Below are 21,372 nucleotides of genomic sequence, written 5' to 3' on the forward strand. Positions count from 1 at the left end.
CGATCCTTCTCTATCTCCTCTCTTTTTGTCTTTATAATCCCTCTCTTCTATCTCCTGCCACTAAGATTTTTAAAACTTTTTTGGCCTTCTTCATTTCTCCCTTCTCCTTCTTTTCTTTTCTGCACAATAAGAGCCTGGATGAATATAATTAGTCTTTGTGAAGAGAGAAAGATATGCCCCTTTCTCCTAGTACCTGGAACTAAAACTGGTGCCAGGACCCATGGCTTGACCTGGGTAGCTGGCACTGGGTGACATCCTACAGTCACCCATGGCCTGGGCGTCCTCCATGAGGAAGCCATCTGTACGTGGCCGCAAGCAGCCAGATGTTTCGTAGACACTATTAGTGCTTAGACACTCGGTACTTGGTGCCACACTTATCCCACTTTTAAAAATCATTTTGTTCATCTCATTCTTTCCTACTAGACTGTGAACTTCTTGAGAGTAGGGGCTGTCTCAGTTATTCTTAGGATCGTGTATATAGATCACAGTGCCTGACACTGAGACTCAATAAATTTTTGTTGAACTGAACGATGTTCTTCAAATTGGTATGTTTTCATTCGGATCAATTCTACAGTGTCACTTAGTATTTTTATTTGGTTGCTTAAAGGGAAATGGTTTATTGGAAGCAGGAAGTGACACTTTTAGTCCATATCATCCGCAAAGGGATGAATAACTGAAGGACAATGAATGACATGCCTTTTACACTTTGAGTGATTTGAGGGGGTTTGCCCTTAAATTAGGAAACAGAAAAATGCTTCCCTCCAGATCCTCTACTCTCTGACAGCGTTTAGTACGGAAAATGCTGAGCCGTAAACTAAGCTGTACTCTTTACCCAAGTGTGACCAAATCCACCTGTGAGGCACAAGAGCTTTCCCGAATCTGCTCATCAGTTCGAAGTGGGTCCAATTAAAGCTTCATGTGCAGGAAACTAATCATAGTCTCCTGCAAATTACAGGAAATGCTCTTCCAATCAAGTTTTCTGGTGTTTTGAGTAACAGTCATAATAACACTTCAGCAGTGCTTTAGAACAGGGGTCAGCAAGCTATGGCTTTTATAAATAAAGTTTTATTAAAACACAACCAAATGCAGTGATTTCTGTATTTTCCAGAGCTGCTTTTGTGTGAAGTAGCAAAGCTGGGTAGTTGCTAGAGTGGCCCACACAGCCTATAATATCACCGTATGTCTTTTAAGAAGACAATCGTCAGCCTCTCCGTTAGAATCACACCGGAATCAGTGGTTGTGTTTCATAATTCAACAACCACTCTTGTTTCAGACATGGCTGTCGTAACAAATAGAAGGAAGGATGAAAGAAAGAGGGAAGCAAATTCACATTCTCTGTGTAACTACCAGGCCCTGGACACTCTAGAGTTGTGTCTACCTTTGAATTCTGCATCAAATCCTCACACTCTTCTGTAAGGTAGCTATTCTTATCTCCAATTTACATATTAAAAAAGGGAGAATCTGAGAAGCTGTGACTTTGATATGGTTATTCAGCTAATGACTAGCTGATATTTTATCTCAAGACTTTCTAACTCAAAGCACTATTTGTTTTCAGAGATGACCCTCCTTCTTAAGTAGCAGGATGTAAAAATCAGTCAATCAACCAATCAATCAAATGAAAGTATGAGCATTGTTGATATTGGTAAACTCCTTTCTTCTTTCTTTCTTTCACCTTAACCTGACTGGGCTCCTGTCAGCCCCTTCCCCAGGTTTGGCTTCTCTTTTCTCTTCTTCCACTTTCTGGCAGGGGTCCTGCTTGCATTGAATGGATACTGCTTGAGTCGTGCCTTCATTAACTGGTGACCATGAATATGAGCACAGCAATTACCCAGAGATGGCTGCCATTCATGCCCACCCACACAACCAAAATATGGCTATATTTTTTTAAGCCTCTAAAAGACACATCTCAGTTGCAAGGCCAAATATAGACTCAAAGCTAAAGGGTAGAAAACTATACTCCAAGCAAATGGCATGCAGAGAAAAGTGAGTGCCGTCATACTTGTATCTAACGAAACAGACTTCAGGATAAAAAAGGTAGCAAGAGACAAAGATGGACGTTTTATAATGATAAAGGGAATAATACAAGATGACATAACATGATCCCAATCAGGGAACACCAAAATACATAAAGCAACTACTAACAGAACTAAAGGGAGAAACTGACAAAAACACAATTACAGTAGAGGACCTAAATATGTCATTGACAACTATGAATAGATCGTCCAAACACAAAATCAATACGGAAATATCAGTCTTAAATGACACATTAGACCCAATGGACATAACCGACATTTACAAAGCCTTTCATCCTAGAACCCCAGACTATACATTCTTTTCTACTGCACATGGAACTTTCTCAAGGACAGACTCTATGTATGGGCTCAAAATGAGCCGCAGCAAACTTAAGCTTTAAATCATACCACGCATATTCTCGAGCACAATGCTTTGAAATTGGAGATCAACAGTAAAATCATTGTATGACATTTACCAGGTGCAGAATACACAGAAATAAACCTAATATCATACCAGCTAAAATCATACAGGAATTCCCCAGCATGGCTTCTCAAAGCTAGTGTTAAGGGTATTGACCTTTTCCCATCCTGAGAGCCCATACTCTGCACAAGTCTAGTCTCTTCCTGACACTGACATCAGACCTCGCCTCCTTATCATGAGAGAGACACTTAAGAAGTCCTCCAGGTTGAATGAATGATCTGTCTCAGAGTGGGCGATGTGCCACTTTGAGGGCAGGTATCTCTCTTGTAAGAAGTTTCTGCAGCTTTTACAGTGACTCTAGAAGTTCTTGTTCACTTTTATTGTCAGGTCAGCAGAGAAATGAATGCCACACCTCTTCAAGTTTAAGGTTACCCTCTGTGAGCAGCTCTGATGAGAGAGGGAGACCACAAATCATCCTTGAAAGTGGGGCATTCTTGAAAGTAGCGCAGGCTACAGAGCTCAATGTGTGCATGGTGAGCATGAATTAAATTCAGGGGGTGCTCTCTAGACAGGCATGCCCAAGGTGGGAAACCCAGGAGGGCGTGAGTCATTCTGCTGGGGTGGTACCACACGCAACGGACACATAATGATACTTTAGGGGATTAAATCATTCTTAAGGAAGAAAAAGGGAGAGTCCAGAATTATTCACATAGTTCTGGAAGGCATACATGACGGAGAGAACGGCAGGAGCAAAGGCCCAGGGTGGGGCCAGACCACCCTGAATCCCACCACTCCTTCCTCTACACAGAGCACCCAACCCCAGCACCCAGCCATTGGAGGCTCTACACATGCGCTTGTGAAATGAATGTTCAGAAGGATGCAACATCACGTTTTTCTGAGAGGGGACCCCTGCTCGGGGTGGGAGGTGGTATCTGATGGCCTATAGGATCCCTTGTGACTTGCTCATCAAGTGGGGACAAAGGATGGGGTGCAGGTGTACGAAAACAAGGAGGCAACTTCGGGAAGGGCAGCAGGCTATCCAGTATTCCAGGGAGGAGAGAAATGGCGGAAAGTACTCTCCACATAGGAAAAAGTTAAGGGAAAATTAGAGGAGAAAAAATAGAATAAACTTACTGTTGGCATTCAGCTTTCTGCGAATTATAAAGCTACTGTACGGTGATTGCTCCCAAAAGGATATAGAGATCTTGATTGTTTCAACAACTGACCTACAAACATAATGAACATCAACTACAGACAAGGTATGTGGCTGGGTCAGACACAATGACCAGAAGAAAATAGTACTTTGCACTTCTCGTCGTCAGAAAATCTCGTAAGGGAGGTACAATTGTCAGCACTCTGTGGGGACACAAAAATGTGCAGGAAGATACGACGGCAACAAAATAAACCACTATGAAGACTGACTCTGCATAAACGAAATGCACACTTTTGTGGGTCAGCTGGTCCTCAGACAGAGGGTCCGGGGTTTGGGCTACGGGAAAGCTGCCCAGGTCCGCAGGTAGGCACCAGCTTACATGGGGTCTGTGCCCTGTGCCATAAGAAATCTGGCCTTAACCTGTGGGCAAGAGAGAATCATTAAAGGATGTAAACCCAGGAGTGTGGTGATGCGTTTTAAAATTCTGAATGATCAGTTTAGCAATTGTGTGTGGCTTATTAGGATGGGGTAAGACAAGAGGCAGAAAAGGCAGTTAGGAAGAAGTGGCACTAATCCAGGCAGGAAATGATGGCGGACAATGAAAGAAGAGTGGTGATCAACAGCAGGGACTCAATTCAAGAGCCGGCCGAGTGACAGAACTAGCAGGAAGGGCTGAGTGTCTCCAACAGGGCGCTCGCGGAAGGTGGGGGAGCACAGCGTGGCTTGGGGGTGGAGCTGGACTTCCTGGCTGGGTGACCGCCATGCACACACGCAAGACAAAGGAGGACAGAGACCCGACTGGACGGACCAGTGAAACCACACCGGTCACTTTTAGCATCAGACAGTTCATCACTTACACTGTGACAAGATCAGCCAAAGGCACGGCTCCCTGCGGGCCTTGTCCCACACACCGACAAAAGACACCACCAAACAGAAGGAGCTACATGCCTGCCACACGAGTTGTGGGATGCCCCGCGCAGTGGCCTGGGTGGTGTCCCCCAAAACTCACGTCCGTTCAGAACCTGAGATCATGACCTCATTGAGAAGGGGGGTCTTTGTGGATGTAATGAGTTCACCATCTTGAGATGAAATTGCCATGGATTTCAGAAGATAAGACACAGATACACACAGAGGAAAAGTCCATGTGAACAAGGAGTCAGATCTGAGTGGTGCGGCCACAGGCCGGGGAACACCGGGGCTCCCAGAAGCTGACAGTGGTGAGAAGGACCCTCCCACGAGCCCGTGGAAGGAGTGTGGCCTGCCGACACCCTAATTTCAGAACCCTGGCTTCCGGAACTGCAGGAGGATGAATTCCTGTCGTCTCAAACCACCAAGTTTGTAGGAATTTGTTGTGTTAGCCCTAAAAAATGAATGCACCCCCTTTCTAAGGCGCCCATTCCAGCCTGCGGCTGAGCAGTTTTGTATTCTGAAGCTGTATTTCGAGGCCGTGGAGCAGAAGGCCTCACACTTCCTGAGGACCCACAAGGCCGTGAGCAACTGGCCTACGACAACCTCCCGGGGAGACAGGGAGGTGAAGAGGAGACGGCTCGGCAGCACGTGCTGACAAGGCTCCTATCCTCTCCTGTCCCAGGGGGAACACAGGGCACTGTCTCTCAAGGCTGGTTAGCTGCAGCATGTCACTGTCCCCTTGGCCAATTAAGGTACAAGCAAGGTGGTGGGGGTACAAGCAAGGGCCCTTTCTCTGGCGATGCCATTCTCTGCTACTGGAATCAGAGAGGCGTGGTCCCGTCCTCAGCTACAGACTAGAGCCTACCTTCCCTTCTGAGATGGTCTTGTGAAAAGTTCTTAGACCTAAAATGACAGTCGTCACATTCCCTGACGCTGAGAAAGACTGAGTCACCGCTGCTGGGTCATACGGCTGCTCACTTAGGTCTCCTCTGCCGACAATACCCTGATTCTCACATGGGAGTGATGCTTGAACACTTCCAACACCTCTGCCACCCCCTGCCTGGAAGATCCTGCCTCTCAGGCTGGGTTTGCTTTGACCGCTCTCAGTAAGACTAAGCCCCTGCTAACTACCGACCTGCTGACTCCAAGCCCTGCAGTGGCTGGGCGTGTGCCAGCTCCCCTCCTTGACTGGGGCTCTGACTCCTCTGTTCTCGACCTACCAGTGACGGTTCCTCTGAAAATGGGCAGATTCTTCCAGTGCCCTGTGGCCCTTTGGTGTCTTCCGGTTTACAGCGTCACAGGGGCTCCTTTCCTTAATTCCCTCTCATCTCTGGTCACCCAGGGATACAATCTTACGGTGCCGATAATGTCACAGCTATGCTGGTCGTTCCTACCTCTGGTGTATGTGTTGGCCTGTCCAGCTGCTCTTACCAGAATGGGAACCCATAACAGACTGCTTTGCCCATCCCAAACCCATCAGCTTAACCTGTCCTGGCTCTCTGGACATCCCCATGCACTTACGTCGTGAACTTGACCACCTGATGGGAGAGAGTCACATGGACTTAGGATAGACGAGGTCGGATACCTTGGCTGCTGTTTACTAGCTCTGACTTCTTGGAGAAATGATTGAATATCTCTGGGCTTCAGTTTTCATGCAGGTGGATTATAAGGAGGAAACGAGCTCATAGGAACCACCCAGGACATTGTCATGTAGTGGAGACTCGATATTCAATTATTAGCAATAAGAAAGGTGATGGTGTGGATGTCACTCCCGCTGACAACGATGGTTGTACCCTGTGTTCACGCCTGCCATGATAGTGAAGGCACTCACCATTGTGTAAGTATTAAAACTGAACTTTTCTGGACCTTTGCATTATATTATAAATTCCCTGAGGACCACCTTTGGGTTTTATTCATCTTCATATTCCTGGTACTAGATCGTGTCTGATTCTCAGAGTCTCAGCAAAATTGCTGTCCTTACTCCTCTCTCCACCTTATTTATTTTTCAGTAGGAGATACAAATGGCCCAGATCAACTTGAAAGAAAAATAAAGCTTCAACATCTGAATAATTATGCGGTACATGTGTAACATATTTCTAAAGCTAAACCTTCCATTACATATTGGATAACAAGTATATGAACAGTTTGAAAACATAAAGCCCATACTGCACATTTTTCCATTGGTAGAAATGGATTGAGCAGAATTGTACAGTATTTTTTCCTCTCTTTAGCGGTTATTTAACTCTATCAATCTTCTTTCCAGTTCAATTATGCCACACATACCATACATCCAAAAACAAATGTAGTCTTCTGAATATTAATTAACATTGTTTCAAAGCGACGGCCGCTGTTTATCATTGATTTAAATTAAATATTGAGAAGGAAATTAAGGAGATTTTTATTTCATTTATTCAGCAGCAACATTACAATTTATACAAATGGAGGCATAATTAAACAGGCTGCCATTAAATTACAATCTGCATCTCATGTAAGCAAACATATTAAAACCTAAAATGCTTGTCATGAATATAAAACCAGCTTGCCTGAATAAGAATTACTCCAAATGTATGACGCACATTGAAGCAACTGTTTTGTTTATTTCCCAAAAGCACTGTGGCTCTTTGATATGACCAGGCTTATCGGCTGTATTACTTTTAAGATCTATAGTTGACAAAAATACTTTTAATACTGCTAATACTAGCTAATACTGTGATAATCCCTGGTAAGCACTTAACTTACATCAACTAATTTAATACCTTAATTCACGAGATGGGCATCATTTGTATCTGTTCTACAGAGTGTCTCTTTTGTTTGTTCACTTGCTTGATGGATTGCTTTATTCTGTTTTAGGGAGGGAGAAAAAAAGGTCATTGAAAGCAGCTATGGGGAGCAGGCAGGGTACAGACACCCCCCTACACCTGTGTGTATGGAGTGTAAGAGTCCCAGTACTTGAGATGCTAGAACAAAAAACTCAGTTCTGAGGAGAACCAGGTTGCCATTACAGCGAGGAGGTGAAGGAACCACTCCACAAAGAGAAGTTTCTAGCATCAGCTAGTTCTGGGAACCACTCGGTGGAAGGTGAGTACTCATTTTAAGTGTCGGTCCGCGATGTGGAGGTAGAGCTCGGCTTTCACAAAGCCGGGTATCAGCGCTTCCTCAGATAGCTTGATGACCTGACTAGATTACTTAGCCTCTCTGAGTCTTCACTTGCTCCTCTGCCAAGGGCAGATGATAGTGACAACCCTTCCCGGCCCCCCAAGATGACTAAACAGTGGCTGGTACCTACTACATAGGTACTCAAAAGGAACATTCATTAAATGGTTGACAATTCAAATCAGAACTGAAAATGGCGTGCAGGAGACACCTGCCGTCTCAATCTTGAGTCCAGGAGCAGCTGTGCATGGAAAGAACAGGAGGTGTGGGAATCTCACAGTAGTTCCTCTGTCCTTCTCTCCCTTCCCCTAGTCCCGCCCCCTTGATATCTGGTAGTATGTTTTGCCATCAGCATGGTCCCTACTAATGTATATAGCCCTTCAAAGAATGCAGTACACACGAATGCTGACCAAGGTGAAAACACATGAAACAGCAAATGTACATTTACATAAATAAATAAATACACAAGCAAGCTAGTTCACCCACAGCAATTCTAGGAATCACCAGACGGTAATTGAAAACAACTGATGTGACCTGAGACCCAACAATCCGACCAAGTAAAACAGGTGCAGAAAACTTACACTGAACTAAAGAAGGGATTGAATAGGGAGAACGCATCTCAGAAAAGAAAATGACCCTTGTTACCAGATGGGTCTGCCAAGTCCACAATTACAGATCCAAGTTCTTCCCCAGGCCTGGGGTTGGGTGCTGATTCAAGCGTCAGACACCCTCTTGCTACTTAAACAGAGCACCTGGCCTGCTTCACATCCAATCAGGGTAGACGGGGGCTTCCCCGGGGGCGTCTCCATACTTAGTTAGCCTTCCTGAAATGCTGCTCTACAAATAAACTAATCACCCTTCCATTGAGAAAGTTTTCCTTCGAGCAGCAGCCTCAAGCTACCTCCACTTTCCGATAATTCATACATTCATGCCACGTGCATCCACTGGGCCCCAAGCAGTTCCAGTTGGAACTCTGCAGAACGCTTGGGAGGTGTCCACGATGAGACAGCCGAGCTGCTCAGAGCCGCCCCTCACTGCCGCGGAGGGGCTCACCTGCACGTGTCCAGTTGTTTTTCTCTTCCACTAGCGTTGGTTATGCCCTGTGTCTTTTTATCTATTTTTCTGGTTAATAAGCACCCCTTCTAGTGTTATTAACTCTACGCGTAGTGAAAACCAGTTGTTTAGCAGGCCTGCCCTCACCCCACTTGATCTCCTCCATGGTCCTCCGTGGTTATTGAGCCCCCCCAACACACACACACAAAGAGTGTGGCCCTGCTTCCTCCCCACACCCCACACTGGATAATCCAGGACGGGCTCCAAAGACAATCAATCAGAAATCAGGACTGAAAGACTTCAGCCGCTCTCAATGCCCTGCTGAGTGGATATTGGCGGCTGATGAGTGACGGGCAGCTACTCCCTGCCGTGTTGATTGGAGAACATGGCAGTGGGGGTGCTGATCTGAGAGAAGAGACTAAAACCCAACACGGCACAGGTCCCTCACTCAGCCCGTGCCCCAGGCCCAGCGACAGCCCTGCCCTTGCAAACCGTGACACATCGCCTTTCCCTCTCGAATCGGTTCTCTTTAGATCTTACACAAACTGAAGCGGGTTACTACAGCAGGCAGCCAAGAAATGTTAACGTACACATTCACCAAACCCATCTTCAAGTTTGTGTCTCTGCCTTTTCACCGTTTCCTCCTCAGCCTCTAGGGAAAGCCCTCTTGATGAGACTGGGTCCTGAGAAACACGTGACTTGGGGAACATATCCCACTTACATCCGTTTCGCAGCCTGAATGACTGCGCTTAACTCCTGTTAGGTCCTGCTCTGCAGCGCCCTCTAGGGACACAGTTGCGAACATTCTGGGTTCCCAGGTCCTGGCATTTGGTTAGAGGAGCTTTGGAAAATACAGCTTGGACGCCGGAGCCTTCTGCTCTCACTGAGCAGTCGGGAAGTTTTTCTAATGGGAGGTCTGGCCCATATCTTTTTGTAGAACCAAGAGAAGCACAAAAGCGTCACTGATTGAATGCTCTACATCAACTGTGAGGAGTTGTGGCCGGAGAATTTAACATCTTCTCGGTGAGCTGCCGACCCTTGGGCTGTCTTAGCTACGGATATGAAGACACATGGAGCTGCTCAGGCAGGAAGGCTTTGGGTACCACTTATGTACCTCCTTGAACAACTTGACTAAAAGGATAAACGCCAGGCCTTGCAGGAGCTTCTTACAGCCCCTTGTCTAACATAAAAGTATGACTAGTAGACTCCAGTGGAAGCTCTGACCTGCCTCTATTCTCCACATGCACATCTCCATGCCCTTATCTTCAGCAGATCTTCCGTTTAACACCATCCTATTTTGACTCAACTCTCTAATGACTCACGTCTACCTTTGCTAAGAATGAACATCAACTTCCTCCATCCAATGCTGTCCTTTCCTGTGAGCCCCACCTCATCTTTCTTGGACCTAGGTCAGTACATCCAGTTGGCCAGTTAAGAATCACTCCTGGTAAGAGGCAGAATGTACCAAGACCCAGGTCCCCTCCCTGTAAACCCAGTGCCCTGTCCACAACACCTCATGCCTGATCATCTGCCTTTATAGTTTTCCTTTCTCAAAATGTAGGGCCATTTCATTCTCTTGGATGTCTATCCTTGACACAGACCTTGAGGCAATCATTTTCTTCAGCAGAAGGCATTTCAGTTGCAAGTGAACACAGCCGTTCAATGGCCAATGCTGTGGGTCTCGCTCAACGATGGTTATTGATTCGATTGTTTCAGTAGACATTTGGTGAAATCAGTAATTACCTCTCAGGAGCCATGTCCCTGAAAGTTGTTTTCTTTATTGTTTCCTTTCATTTCTCTCCAAACTAACAGTGACTGCAAATGGCCCTCCATTTGGCTGTGATTCTCCCTGATATAATCAGTTGTTACAAAAAAAATCATTAGCATGATGCAAAATTAATTAGAAAAGTCTGTTGCAATTTATAAATATGCATATGTGGTTAAATAAATCTGATGATTTGGACTTTGCTTGGTGCCCCTCAGGGTGGGTATTTTGCATGCTTGTAGCTCACCAAACATGAAACCTAATCAGATTGGCTCTGCCATAAATGGAAGCCATTTATTTGGCCCTAATTGGGATCTGAGAAGTTATTAAAGCATATTTTTGGAGTTTGTTCAAGTTAATTATTGTGCAGCAAATGGATTTATAGGCAAGCTACTTTCTCAACACATTTTCTCCTGAACCAACTGTACTTTGTTCTAAGGAATGAAAATTACATGAATAGAGAAAATCTAATGGGCTATCAGAGATGAAAGAGATATGGAGGGAACTGGGTTTAGGGCAGAGACTTGGGAGGTTGTAAAATAAAACCAAGGCATTTTTGTACCCAAGCTCAGAGAATCCAACTCATGAATCCTTTTACAATGTTTCCACTAGAAGAAACACATTTTCTGAAAGAAGAAAGCAGCTGCTATCCAGCTGATCCTAGAGACACATAGCTTTATCTCCTAGATCTATACTTGTCCTTAACACATAATAAGCAGATTTCATTTCTCAAACCTCCGCATTATACGGCTTCGTGGGCTAGGACGCTCTACTTCCAAGTTGAGAGATTTGGAGTAGAATTAACCTGGAGAAAACTGGAGTTTGATTATGTGGTGACTTAGAATTTCTAATGAGACAGGAGTCTAGGTATTTACACTGTTTATCCTTTCTCTAAATTATACATACTGTCTATGTGAGTTGGAATTAGGGTTTGATAACAACTAAGATACATTGTTATCTTAATAAGTATTTATATTTTATTTGAAGCCATCTGTCATCATGTGGCACTTTGATGTCGTGTGTAACCCAGCTGACCCCCACTCTGGGACTCTGGGTTCCTCAAATCCAGGACAGCCTTGATGCTGCTGGTATCAACTACTTGATTTATAGAAGTGTGTTCAGAGATGGTATCAAATGATCCTTCTCACTGAGGAATGCTGAACTTCTAAGGTGATCTACATACTGTATATTTTATCCATTAGTTCCACATGTTGGCATTGTAGAGGGTATTCTATATCTAGTAGGTTAATAAGTAACGGGGTGGGCAGATTTTACTTGTACATGTCTGTTTCCCAAATTTTACCCAAAGACACTTTGTGAAATAGGTGACTTTTCTATTCATATTGCACATATCAGCAAATCTTTCTTGTTACCCTTTGGTTTCTATCGTTCTCTTCATTTCTCTCTCCCTGGCATCGTCCTCTTTATAATATAAGCATCTCTCTGGGGAAATTTCAACAGCTGTCAACCCTTTTCATAAGCACAGCACAATCGTGTTTCCAACCACACCCTCTCCAACTCAGGGAAATAAAAAGGAAACAAAATTCGACAACAAAGCATCATGTATCGTTATATAAGTGCCACATTATAAACTTTAAAAGTTAAGAATGATTTCTCAATCAATATAATTTGCTTTACTTTGAAAGAGGATTTGGGGCAACCTGTGCGTCAACCAATATCTGAATGAAGGGATAAGTAGGTAACCACCAGCCTACCTGGCTGAAGGACTCTCAGAGCACAGCCCAGATCGTCCATATGTGAAAGAGCAAGGTCTGAAGGTGTGAGCAGTTTCCTGGGGGGGGGGGGGGGAAACACCCCGTCTGAAGCACAGCTCTCTCAAAAGAAGTTATCATTGGCCCTTGATCCCCATTTCGACTTCCAAAACAAAGATATGAACCATTCAAGGACAAATATGGGTAGTTGACAAAAAGAAGACACTACGCTATCATTCTTGAAGCTTTGAGAAAAGGTCCTACCCAGGAGAGAAAGCATACAGTAACTCCCCAAGGACTCTAACCCAATATCACCTCCGGCAGGCTTATCACACCATTGCCACTGGTTGTCAGCACTCAGGAAGATGGAAGAAGGACAGTAAAATGTCACACGTTATCCTCATGTTTCCATGGTCCTGCTTGCCTGCAGCAACAACCAGGACCCCACCTCAGTTCCTCTTTTCCAATCTCATGCAAAAGTAGGTAGGACCCTCATTTTAACTTTTTAAGTATAGTCTTTTGCTATTGTACGTTTTCAGTCAGGTGACAAGAGGATGAGTGAGAAAATGCAGAGGACACAGCAGAAGGCGGCTAAGGAACAGATGAAACACACACAGTAGAAGCTGGAGTCCGTATCTAGCGTGTGGACCTGAAGAAATTCTCAAGAATGCTTAATGAGATGAGGAGATGAAAAGAGTAAAGAATTAAAAGACATTAAGGATAGAATATGAATAACATCTATTCATATGAATAACTGAATAACTAATAACAGCTTATATCTAATCGTGATCCTAGAAGCAGAAATTGAACAACAAAGATGTAGCTTTTATGGTTATCATTGCTGACTTTTTTCTACCTTTGAATACCATGAAACCATAAATACAAAAAACACGAGGCTTACTGAGTAGGATAAATAAAAAGAAATCCAACCCTGGACACGTTGCCATGAAATAGCAGACTACCACAATCCAACTGGCAACCTTACAAGTAGCCAGAGAGAAAAGATAGATCATTTCTGAAGGAATGATAATTAGAGTCATAGCAACTTCTCAATAGCCAAAAAAAAAAAAAAAAAAGAAAAAAGAAAAAGAAAAATAATAGAACAGGAAGAAATAAGAAGACAAAGAAAAGCCAGAAAACATGATTAAAGAGCATCTTCAAAGCACTAAGAGAAAATGACTGTCAACTTAAAATTAGGTATTCAACAAAACTCTATAAATAAAGGTATTTTCAAGCAAAAGGACAAATGAATACAGAGAGTTTAGCCTTAATAACATGTTAGTAAATTATTTATTTTGGAAAACATTTTTTAAAAACCTGAAAGAAAGATCTAAGAAGCGAGATCCTAGCTCTTAAGCAAAAATTTTTGCAGACATGAGTAAATATAAACAAGCACTGTCTGAATAAAGTAATACTAATAACAATGGCCATACTGTTAAATTTGTGGTTGATAAAATGAGTCAAAATAAAATTCTGAACAACTATCATGTGTAAATAATGATGGGAGTAATAAAATATTTTCTTGTTAGGAAGAGTGAGATTAATGACATGGTGTAAAAATCCAATGGCAACACTTGAAAGAGAATGAATAAAATATAATTTAAAAACCAATAAAATAATTATATAAATGTCTAACCCTAGCTGTACACCTGAAACTAATATAAAACAATACTGAATGTCAACTGTCACTGAAAAAAATAAAATAAAATAAATAAGAAAACAAATACAACTAATCAGTTCAAAACAGGGAAAGACAAAGCTCAATTTAAAATAGTAGGAGAATTATAAACAAAATGAAAATTACAAAAATCAGTCAAGATACTCTAAATAATATAAATAGACCAACATTTTAATTAAAACATTTTCAAATGGATTAAAAAATAACCACAGCTATGTTTTGTTTACAAGAAATATAATCTAGACATACTAAATGTAAAAATGTGAAAAAAGATATACCACACAAATAATTACTAAAATAAGGCTGACTTAGTTTTTAAATGTCATACAAAATATGCTTTAAGACCAGAAGAAGAGTTAGGAACACAGATGGTTAAATACAATCCCATACTTATACGGTCCTGATAAAATAGCCTCAAAATACTGGGGGTGCCAAAAAGTGTTTCCAAGTGGACACTTTGGTCAGTGTTGCTCAAGCAGTAGTTCACCGTCATCAGAAGTGTCTGGACGCTGATGGGAACCACTTTGAGCAATTCCTGTAATTGCAGAAGTCAAACGTGACTTGTATTCAGCTTTTGTTTTTGGTGTATATTGAGTATGACAATTTTAATAGTTTTTTTTTCCTTTCTTAAAATGTGTATACACTTTTTGGCACCCTCTGTATGTGGTACTGGAGACAGACAAAATAAAGAAACACCGATCATAGTCGAAAATTTTGACATATATTTCTCAATTATTTATTATGTGAAGCACACATAATTTGATGAAGATGGATGAGATTTGAATCACAGAATAAAGAAGCCAGATTGAATGGACACAGAGAACCCTGCCCCAACGTTTGGAGATCACAGTTTTGTTAATAATTAGCAAAATATAATATATACATACATATATAAAACAAAAAACCCACACAGACTCTCACCCCATTCTGGATCTTAAAGCCAGAGTCAACCACTGTGAAATAAGTGGCATCACACAAAGTCCTCCGACCAGAAGTAATTGTGTCAGAAGGCACAAGCCAGCAGATTGATGGCATCAATAATGTAAACGCTTAGTGTCCATGCCCTTTGACTCCGCCTCTCACCTGGCTCTGGACTTGGCCATGTGACCTGACGCATTAGTGGAGCAAGCAGAAGCTTGAGAAAGAGGGTGTTTTTCTGTTTCGGACCCGGGCTGCTGCTCCGAGAACAAGCCTAGGGTAACTTGCTGGAGAGATGTATCAGGTGAGGATGGCAGCCCAGGCTGTTCTAGACCACCCAGGATGCCAGCCCAGTCCAAACATAGGCTCCCGTCTGGCCAGGATTCCCAGAGGTGCCTAGGTAACCCACAAAAGCCCAGACACATGCCAGGCGATTCACAGATGCATATGCACTGATAAACCGTCATGTGTGGTTAAACCATGCAGTTCTGGGGTCTTCAGTGTTAGATATTATTAATAGTGTGGGAAATATTGAATTACTAGATGTGGAATTTCATGATAAAAGAGTAGATATCTTTAAAACAGGTGCTAACAAATCACCCCTCCAACTCCAACAGATTACGAAAGGAAAAAGTTTAGCTTATAATCTCAGTCTTTTGAATACAGAAAAGTGAGGTTATATCTCATGTTGTCATACTTTGCATTTAAAAGCACTGAATCGCATTAAGGACCATGGAATCAGGTCTAGACTGTAAAGAGCTAAACAATTAATACAAAACAGGATAAACAGTAATAACTTCATATGCTACACATTATAATTTATAGTCTCTATATATAATTCTATAATTTACATTATATAATTTAAAATACTATAAAATACATGATGATATAATTTATATTACAATATGTATATACGTGTAATTTTATATTATACACACACACTGCATGGGTTCATATTATGGCACACCACCCATGGACGATGCCCCTGGACCACGAGCCCTTCGATTCAGCTCAGGGATCCCAGTGGACGGTAGAGCTGAGGAAAGCAGGCCTCTCTCTGGCGTTGCGGGAAGATTATGTACCAGCCTCTATGTAGCTTGAGTAATTTATTTAATAGATGCACCTGCTCCTGCCAGCTGTGAAACATTTGGTAAGGTGACCTGGGCGCATTCTAACTGCCTGGTGTCACCTGAATGGCACATAGGGAGGGAGGCAGTCAGGTGTAGGAGGGAGACATTCTGGCACCTTTGAAGTGGCAGTGGTTGCTATGGAAACCCTTCTGGATGGTGCATTGGAGAAAGTCTGTCTCCTTAGTTCAAAGGACAAGCTTCTGAGACAGATGTAGGTTGGGGGAGGGGCTGGATAGTGACCCGAGACTCACAGTGTCTGCGTGAGAAACCGTAACAAATAGCGGAGGCAGGAGAGATGGACGATGCTGTCACTGAGTGTGGTTCTCTAAAGAGAACCCTGAATGCACACAAAACAAGAATTAAATGTACATCTGGGTGATAAAATGTAATTCCATTGAATTTATAGTAAGTCAACAAATATTGTAGAATGTTTTATTCTGTGTCACGTGCTGGACCCAGAAATGGGGATTCAACAGTAAGTAAGACAGAGCTCCTCAAAGAGACTATGGGGTAAAAACCAAATAAAATTTAGGAGTGAGAAGGCTTGTGGTTTGGGCAGTACAGGTGTTATGGAAGCATCAGGACAACAGGAAAACCCCACCCCAGTCTCTGCCATGACTTCCTAGAAACGGGCTATTATAACATCAAAGATGCAACTGGTTTTTGACTGTCTGGGTTTTAATCTCATCTGTGCAACTTAAAAGTTCTGGGAGGAAATAAGGCTGTTCTCAGAATTAAATGAGATTCACACTGCCTGACTTACAGCAGCTGCTCCATGTATGTTAGTTTTTATTGTTTTTCTAATCACAGCCAGTATTCATGGAGGACTGGGTGAGGATTAGGCAATTACCTAAGCAATTTTTTTCTACAAAATAAACTCAAGGAATTGTCACCATAACAACGCTCTTTTACAAGCACTAGGATCATCTCCATTTGACAGTAGAGGCGAGCGATTAAGACAAGGTCAAGATCACAAGGGTCACATGTAGCAGGGCCTGAGGTCCAACCCAGTCTAGTCTGAGTGCAGAGCTCCGTTCTAAACAAACATGCTCTCGAGCCACAGCAACACCACCTATAATAACAGTACACAGTCCCATAGCTTGCACTGAGTCAACTGTGTTCTAACTTCTTAACGTGTATCTCATTCCATGTTCAGAACAACGTGTGAGGTAGGCATTACCCTCTCCAGTTAGCAGTTGCAAAAAAGGAGACAGCAGAGGTGAAGTGACTTGCCCAAGGTCATACAAATAACCAGTGGCAATGACGACTTTGGAGCCAAGCAGGCTGGTCTAGAGTCTGCACCCTTAACCAGACTTCCAGGTCAGATATTCTGTGAAGATGAATGTGCAGGACCAACACCTGTAGAAGGACTGAAGGAAGCAGAGTGGGTGGGAGGAAGTCTGAGGTCTGCTCACAGAACGACGGCAGCCAGCACTCTTGGCTGCTGGTGGTGCATCAGTCTGATGGCTCTCCCTGCCCAACCTGGTCCTTACCCTTTCCTTCCATCTTGACTTCCCAACTCTGACTCGGCATCTACTTCCCAGAAACAGCAACCAGGACACCTGTGCCGAGTGGCGGTTTTCAAGGCGATCAGCTCACTGCCACGGGGCCATGTTCAGTGTGGACCTCCATGGCCACAGCTGTGACAGCCCTTCATATTGTCCCTGGAGATGGGAGCTCCCTTCTGCAGGATTTCTGCAGTCAGTGAGGATTCCGTACCATGGACAAGGTCCCCACCTCACCAAATTCTCCTTATCAAACTCTATGTTCTTCCCCAACTCCTTCCAGCACACCCAGGAGCCAGTCCCATGGACACTCTCCCAGGTCCTGCCAGGACCTGCTGGATCTGTCTTCCAGCTCCTTAGAGGTTTAGTCTCTTCCCCCACTAGTTGGGGGACTTTCACAGATGGGCTGTGCTGTGACTCAACCATCCCTCTGCTCTGGACTCAAGGAGGACAGCGGAGCTATATCTGCGCGAGGCACAGGCTGTCTCAGACAGAGCTTCTGCCTTGCCTCAAGCTACCGAGAAGAACTAGCTTTTCAACAGAGAGGGGGCGCTGTGTGTCAGGAACAGGGCTTCACGGACACCTCGGAGTCAAGGGTTCTGAGTGCATCCATCCAAGTTCCCTCACCTCAAGCATCAGAGTCCATTTCCCCCTCAGTCAGGGCCTTGGTTCTGACCGAGAAGACTTGCTGACGTGGATAACGCAACTGCCTTTGGAAGATAGCTACCCTTCCAATTAAGTCCCGGACGCCTCACTTTTCTGCTCTTTGGCTTAGAGTAGGTGACAAAGTACCTGCCTGTCTCTCCAAAGAGGCCATCTGACTTTCAAAGCTTTCTATCAGCGATGAATCATCCTCAGCTGTTCACTGTCTTTTGCCTCAAGCCACACGTTTAATTATTTAGTTCTGTAATCCTTACAATCATCACATCCCCTGAACCTCTCCAAAGCCTGAGATCTCACACCTGCGAGCGCATTCCCTTCCAGTTCCCCCACCCAGTTCACCACGGATGGAAGCTGTCACAAGTGCCCACCCCCCTGGGGCTGTCCTCACTTCACCTGCCACCGGTGACAGGATCCACAGTGCCAGCCACAGAGGGGGGTTGATTGCAATGTCCCATTTTCCTGTCTGCTCTCTGGGACCAGCCTGCGAGTCCCCTGAGGGACAGGGTCTGAATGAGGGAAGGTGACCGTGCTGTGTTTTCCAGAGCACTAGTTTGGAGGGAGGAGTGGGGGCAGCAGAAGCTGAACTGTGATGTTGTGATGTGGTGACAGCAAGAGCACAGTGTGTCCCACTGGAACTCTGGGGCAGGAACGGCCCTCGGTTGCTGTCAGGTTGAGGCAAAGGCAGGGGTTGTGGGTTGTTCCCCACAACGACCTACCCTTGTCATGGGCTGCCTCTGGAAAGCCCATCACATGCAACAAGCGAGGCAGCTCACCGAGACAAAGGCTGATACGTAGGAAGGACTCCGCTGTGCTGGGAGCAGGTGACAGAAGTGGGAGAACGAATGCCTCTCTCCTGAATGGGGGTTTCTGGTGGCATACCACAGCAACCTTTACACTCCCTGCTTTGCTGCCTCAAACGGTCCGAAGAGCCTACACCTGAAAGTTCGTGCACATTAGCTGGGAGAGGGGTGTGGGAGGTGGGGTCAGAGGAGATGGACCATCTCTGTGGGAAGACGGGTCACCTGATTCATTCGGGTGGAGCTTCACTCACGGTCGGTAGGGAGTCATGCCACACACTGTGACCCTGCGGCCCCCATTCCCTTCTGACAAAGAGAATTTGTCATTCACATAAAGTTGACGATCTGGCAAGGTTGCCAGAAATCCCATGGAGTCTTGCCCACGGCAGACAAGATGGAGGTAGGACCATCAGGAAAGGGAAAAGGAACCCTGCCGTTCAGGCTCTCTCGTGATGCAGGAGCCCCTGTGGCCAGTGACAGACAGGTAAACAGGAAGGTGCCAAACTATGGCAGGAGGCTGCATAAGGGACCAGGTGGAGCTTCCTGGAGTCCATAGCTTTTGCACAATGGGGAGCCTCTTTCAGGTTGAACCCAATTTATCTGCTCTCTTCCTGCCAAAAATCCCAATGAGTGAAAACGTCCCCGCATAAGAGACAGAGACGGTACTGATGGGAAAGGCTGAGGGGCTCGCGGAGGCCAAGTCGGGACGAGAGCCAGGCAGACGAGTGGACTCTGAGGCCAGAGCTGTGCGACGTGTGCTGTAGGGGTGGCACGTTCCTACTTCTCCATGAAAGCGCCCGCCCAGGCTATGTTGACGCTGCCGAACAGGACTTTTGGTGCTGACGTTATAAGCTTGTTCAGCTTCCCAGAGAGACTTCCGGTCCTCTGGTGATGACAGAAATACCTGACTTAATGAAACGAACTAGCAAACAAACACTCAGGCTGCCCCTGTGTGCCGCCACCGTCCTGCCTGCTGTGCGTGCACACACCGACTCATGTGCCACTGAGGTCTGTGACGTGGGAACCGCTAGCATCCCCGAGTTACAGAGGCAGCAAATGAGCACTGAGAGCTGAGGGTCCTTGTCCAAGATGGTCAGCGTGTCAGCAGAAGAGCCATCCACGGATACACACCCAGGTGGGCAACACTGGAGAAAAGTAAGTGTGATCACCAGGACAGGGACAGGGCTGGGAGCACGGGGAGAAAAGGTCGTCGCTGGGAGGAGGGATGTGGTTCTGATGCAGAGTCTAAGAAATCCTGCTTCTTGATGGAATGGTGCTTACATCAGGGTTCTCCATCAGCACTGCTGACCTTTCGGGCTGGATCATTCTCTGTTGTGGGGGGGCCAGTGCATTTAGGGTGTTGAGCAGCACCCCAGGCCCATACGGACCAGCTACCAATGGTGTGGTACCCCCCAGGGACACTGGGGTGACAACCAAAAATGTCTCTAGACTTCGTCAAGTGTCTCCAACAGTTCAAAAATTCTGCAAGCTGAGAACCACCAGTTTACGATGAAGTTCACGGTACAAGACTTGGTGAGGTGTTGGTTGCGACATTTCCCATGAAAGTAAGTTCAAACAAAACAGCCTAGCATGGTGATGGGGTAGGTGCTCAAACATGTGCTATCTTCTCCATCCCTCTTCCAGATCTCATAATACTCCTTGTTTCAGAACGTATCTGAGAAGCTTCCCAGGTATTCCCCTGCCCGATCCTAGCCCCACACCCCCAAACCCCACTTCCATCCAGGCTGACCCCGTTACGGATCACCCCACTTATAACAGCCTACTCTCATTATTATGTGAGTTGTTTTTTTTAACTTTGAAAAATGGTTAAACGTATAATATAATAAAGATATAATAACATGAAAAACACCCTGTGCCCTTGTCAAATTAACAGATGTTAACGTTATCATTTGCTTCAGAATTTTTTAAATAAACAAAATTAATTAAATACACAATTCAGTAAATAAATACTACGTATACATTTTTCTTTACGTCTTCCTTACATCTATTTCCCTTCTTCTATCCTTAAAGGGAATGGTTATTATGAAGTCAGTGCATTTAATTTCTTCTGTGATTCTATATTTTTGCTTTATAATGTGTTTCTCAACAAATAATATTAATAACAGCAGATATTGTAGCTAATATTCCTGGCGCACTTGCTATGTCACAATGTCAGCTCAATGGATCCTTGGTGTCATCTTGTTATGGACCTTTAAGATACCCACTATTATGTCCGACCATTTTGCATGTTAAAAAAAATGTTATCAAGCTTTCATAACTAAATTTTACAGAAATGCTCAATTTAGCAAAAAAAAAAAACGTTTTCAAGCAGACATCGTCATTTTCTGTTTACCCATCAGTTTCCTCTGGTAGTCTCTAAGCTCTTGAAGACAGAAAATGCGTCCCTTTGTCTCAGTGTCCCTGGGGCCTACGACAAATAACACTTAATAGATAAGCACACAATACGTAAAGAAGTGAATCAAATAATGGCTGTGTGCGATGT

This window comes from Rhinolophus ferrumequinum, chromosome 14, assembly GCF_004115265.2.
Source record: "Rhinolophus ferrumequinum isolate MPI-CBG mRhiFer1 chromosome 14, mRhiFer1_v1.p, whole genome shotgun sequence".
Taxonomy (NCBI): Eukaryota; Metazoa; Chordata; class Mammalia; order Chiroptera; family Rhinolophidae; genus Rhinolophus; species Rhinolophus ferrumequinum.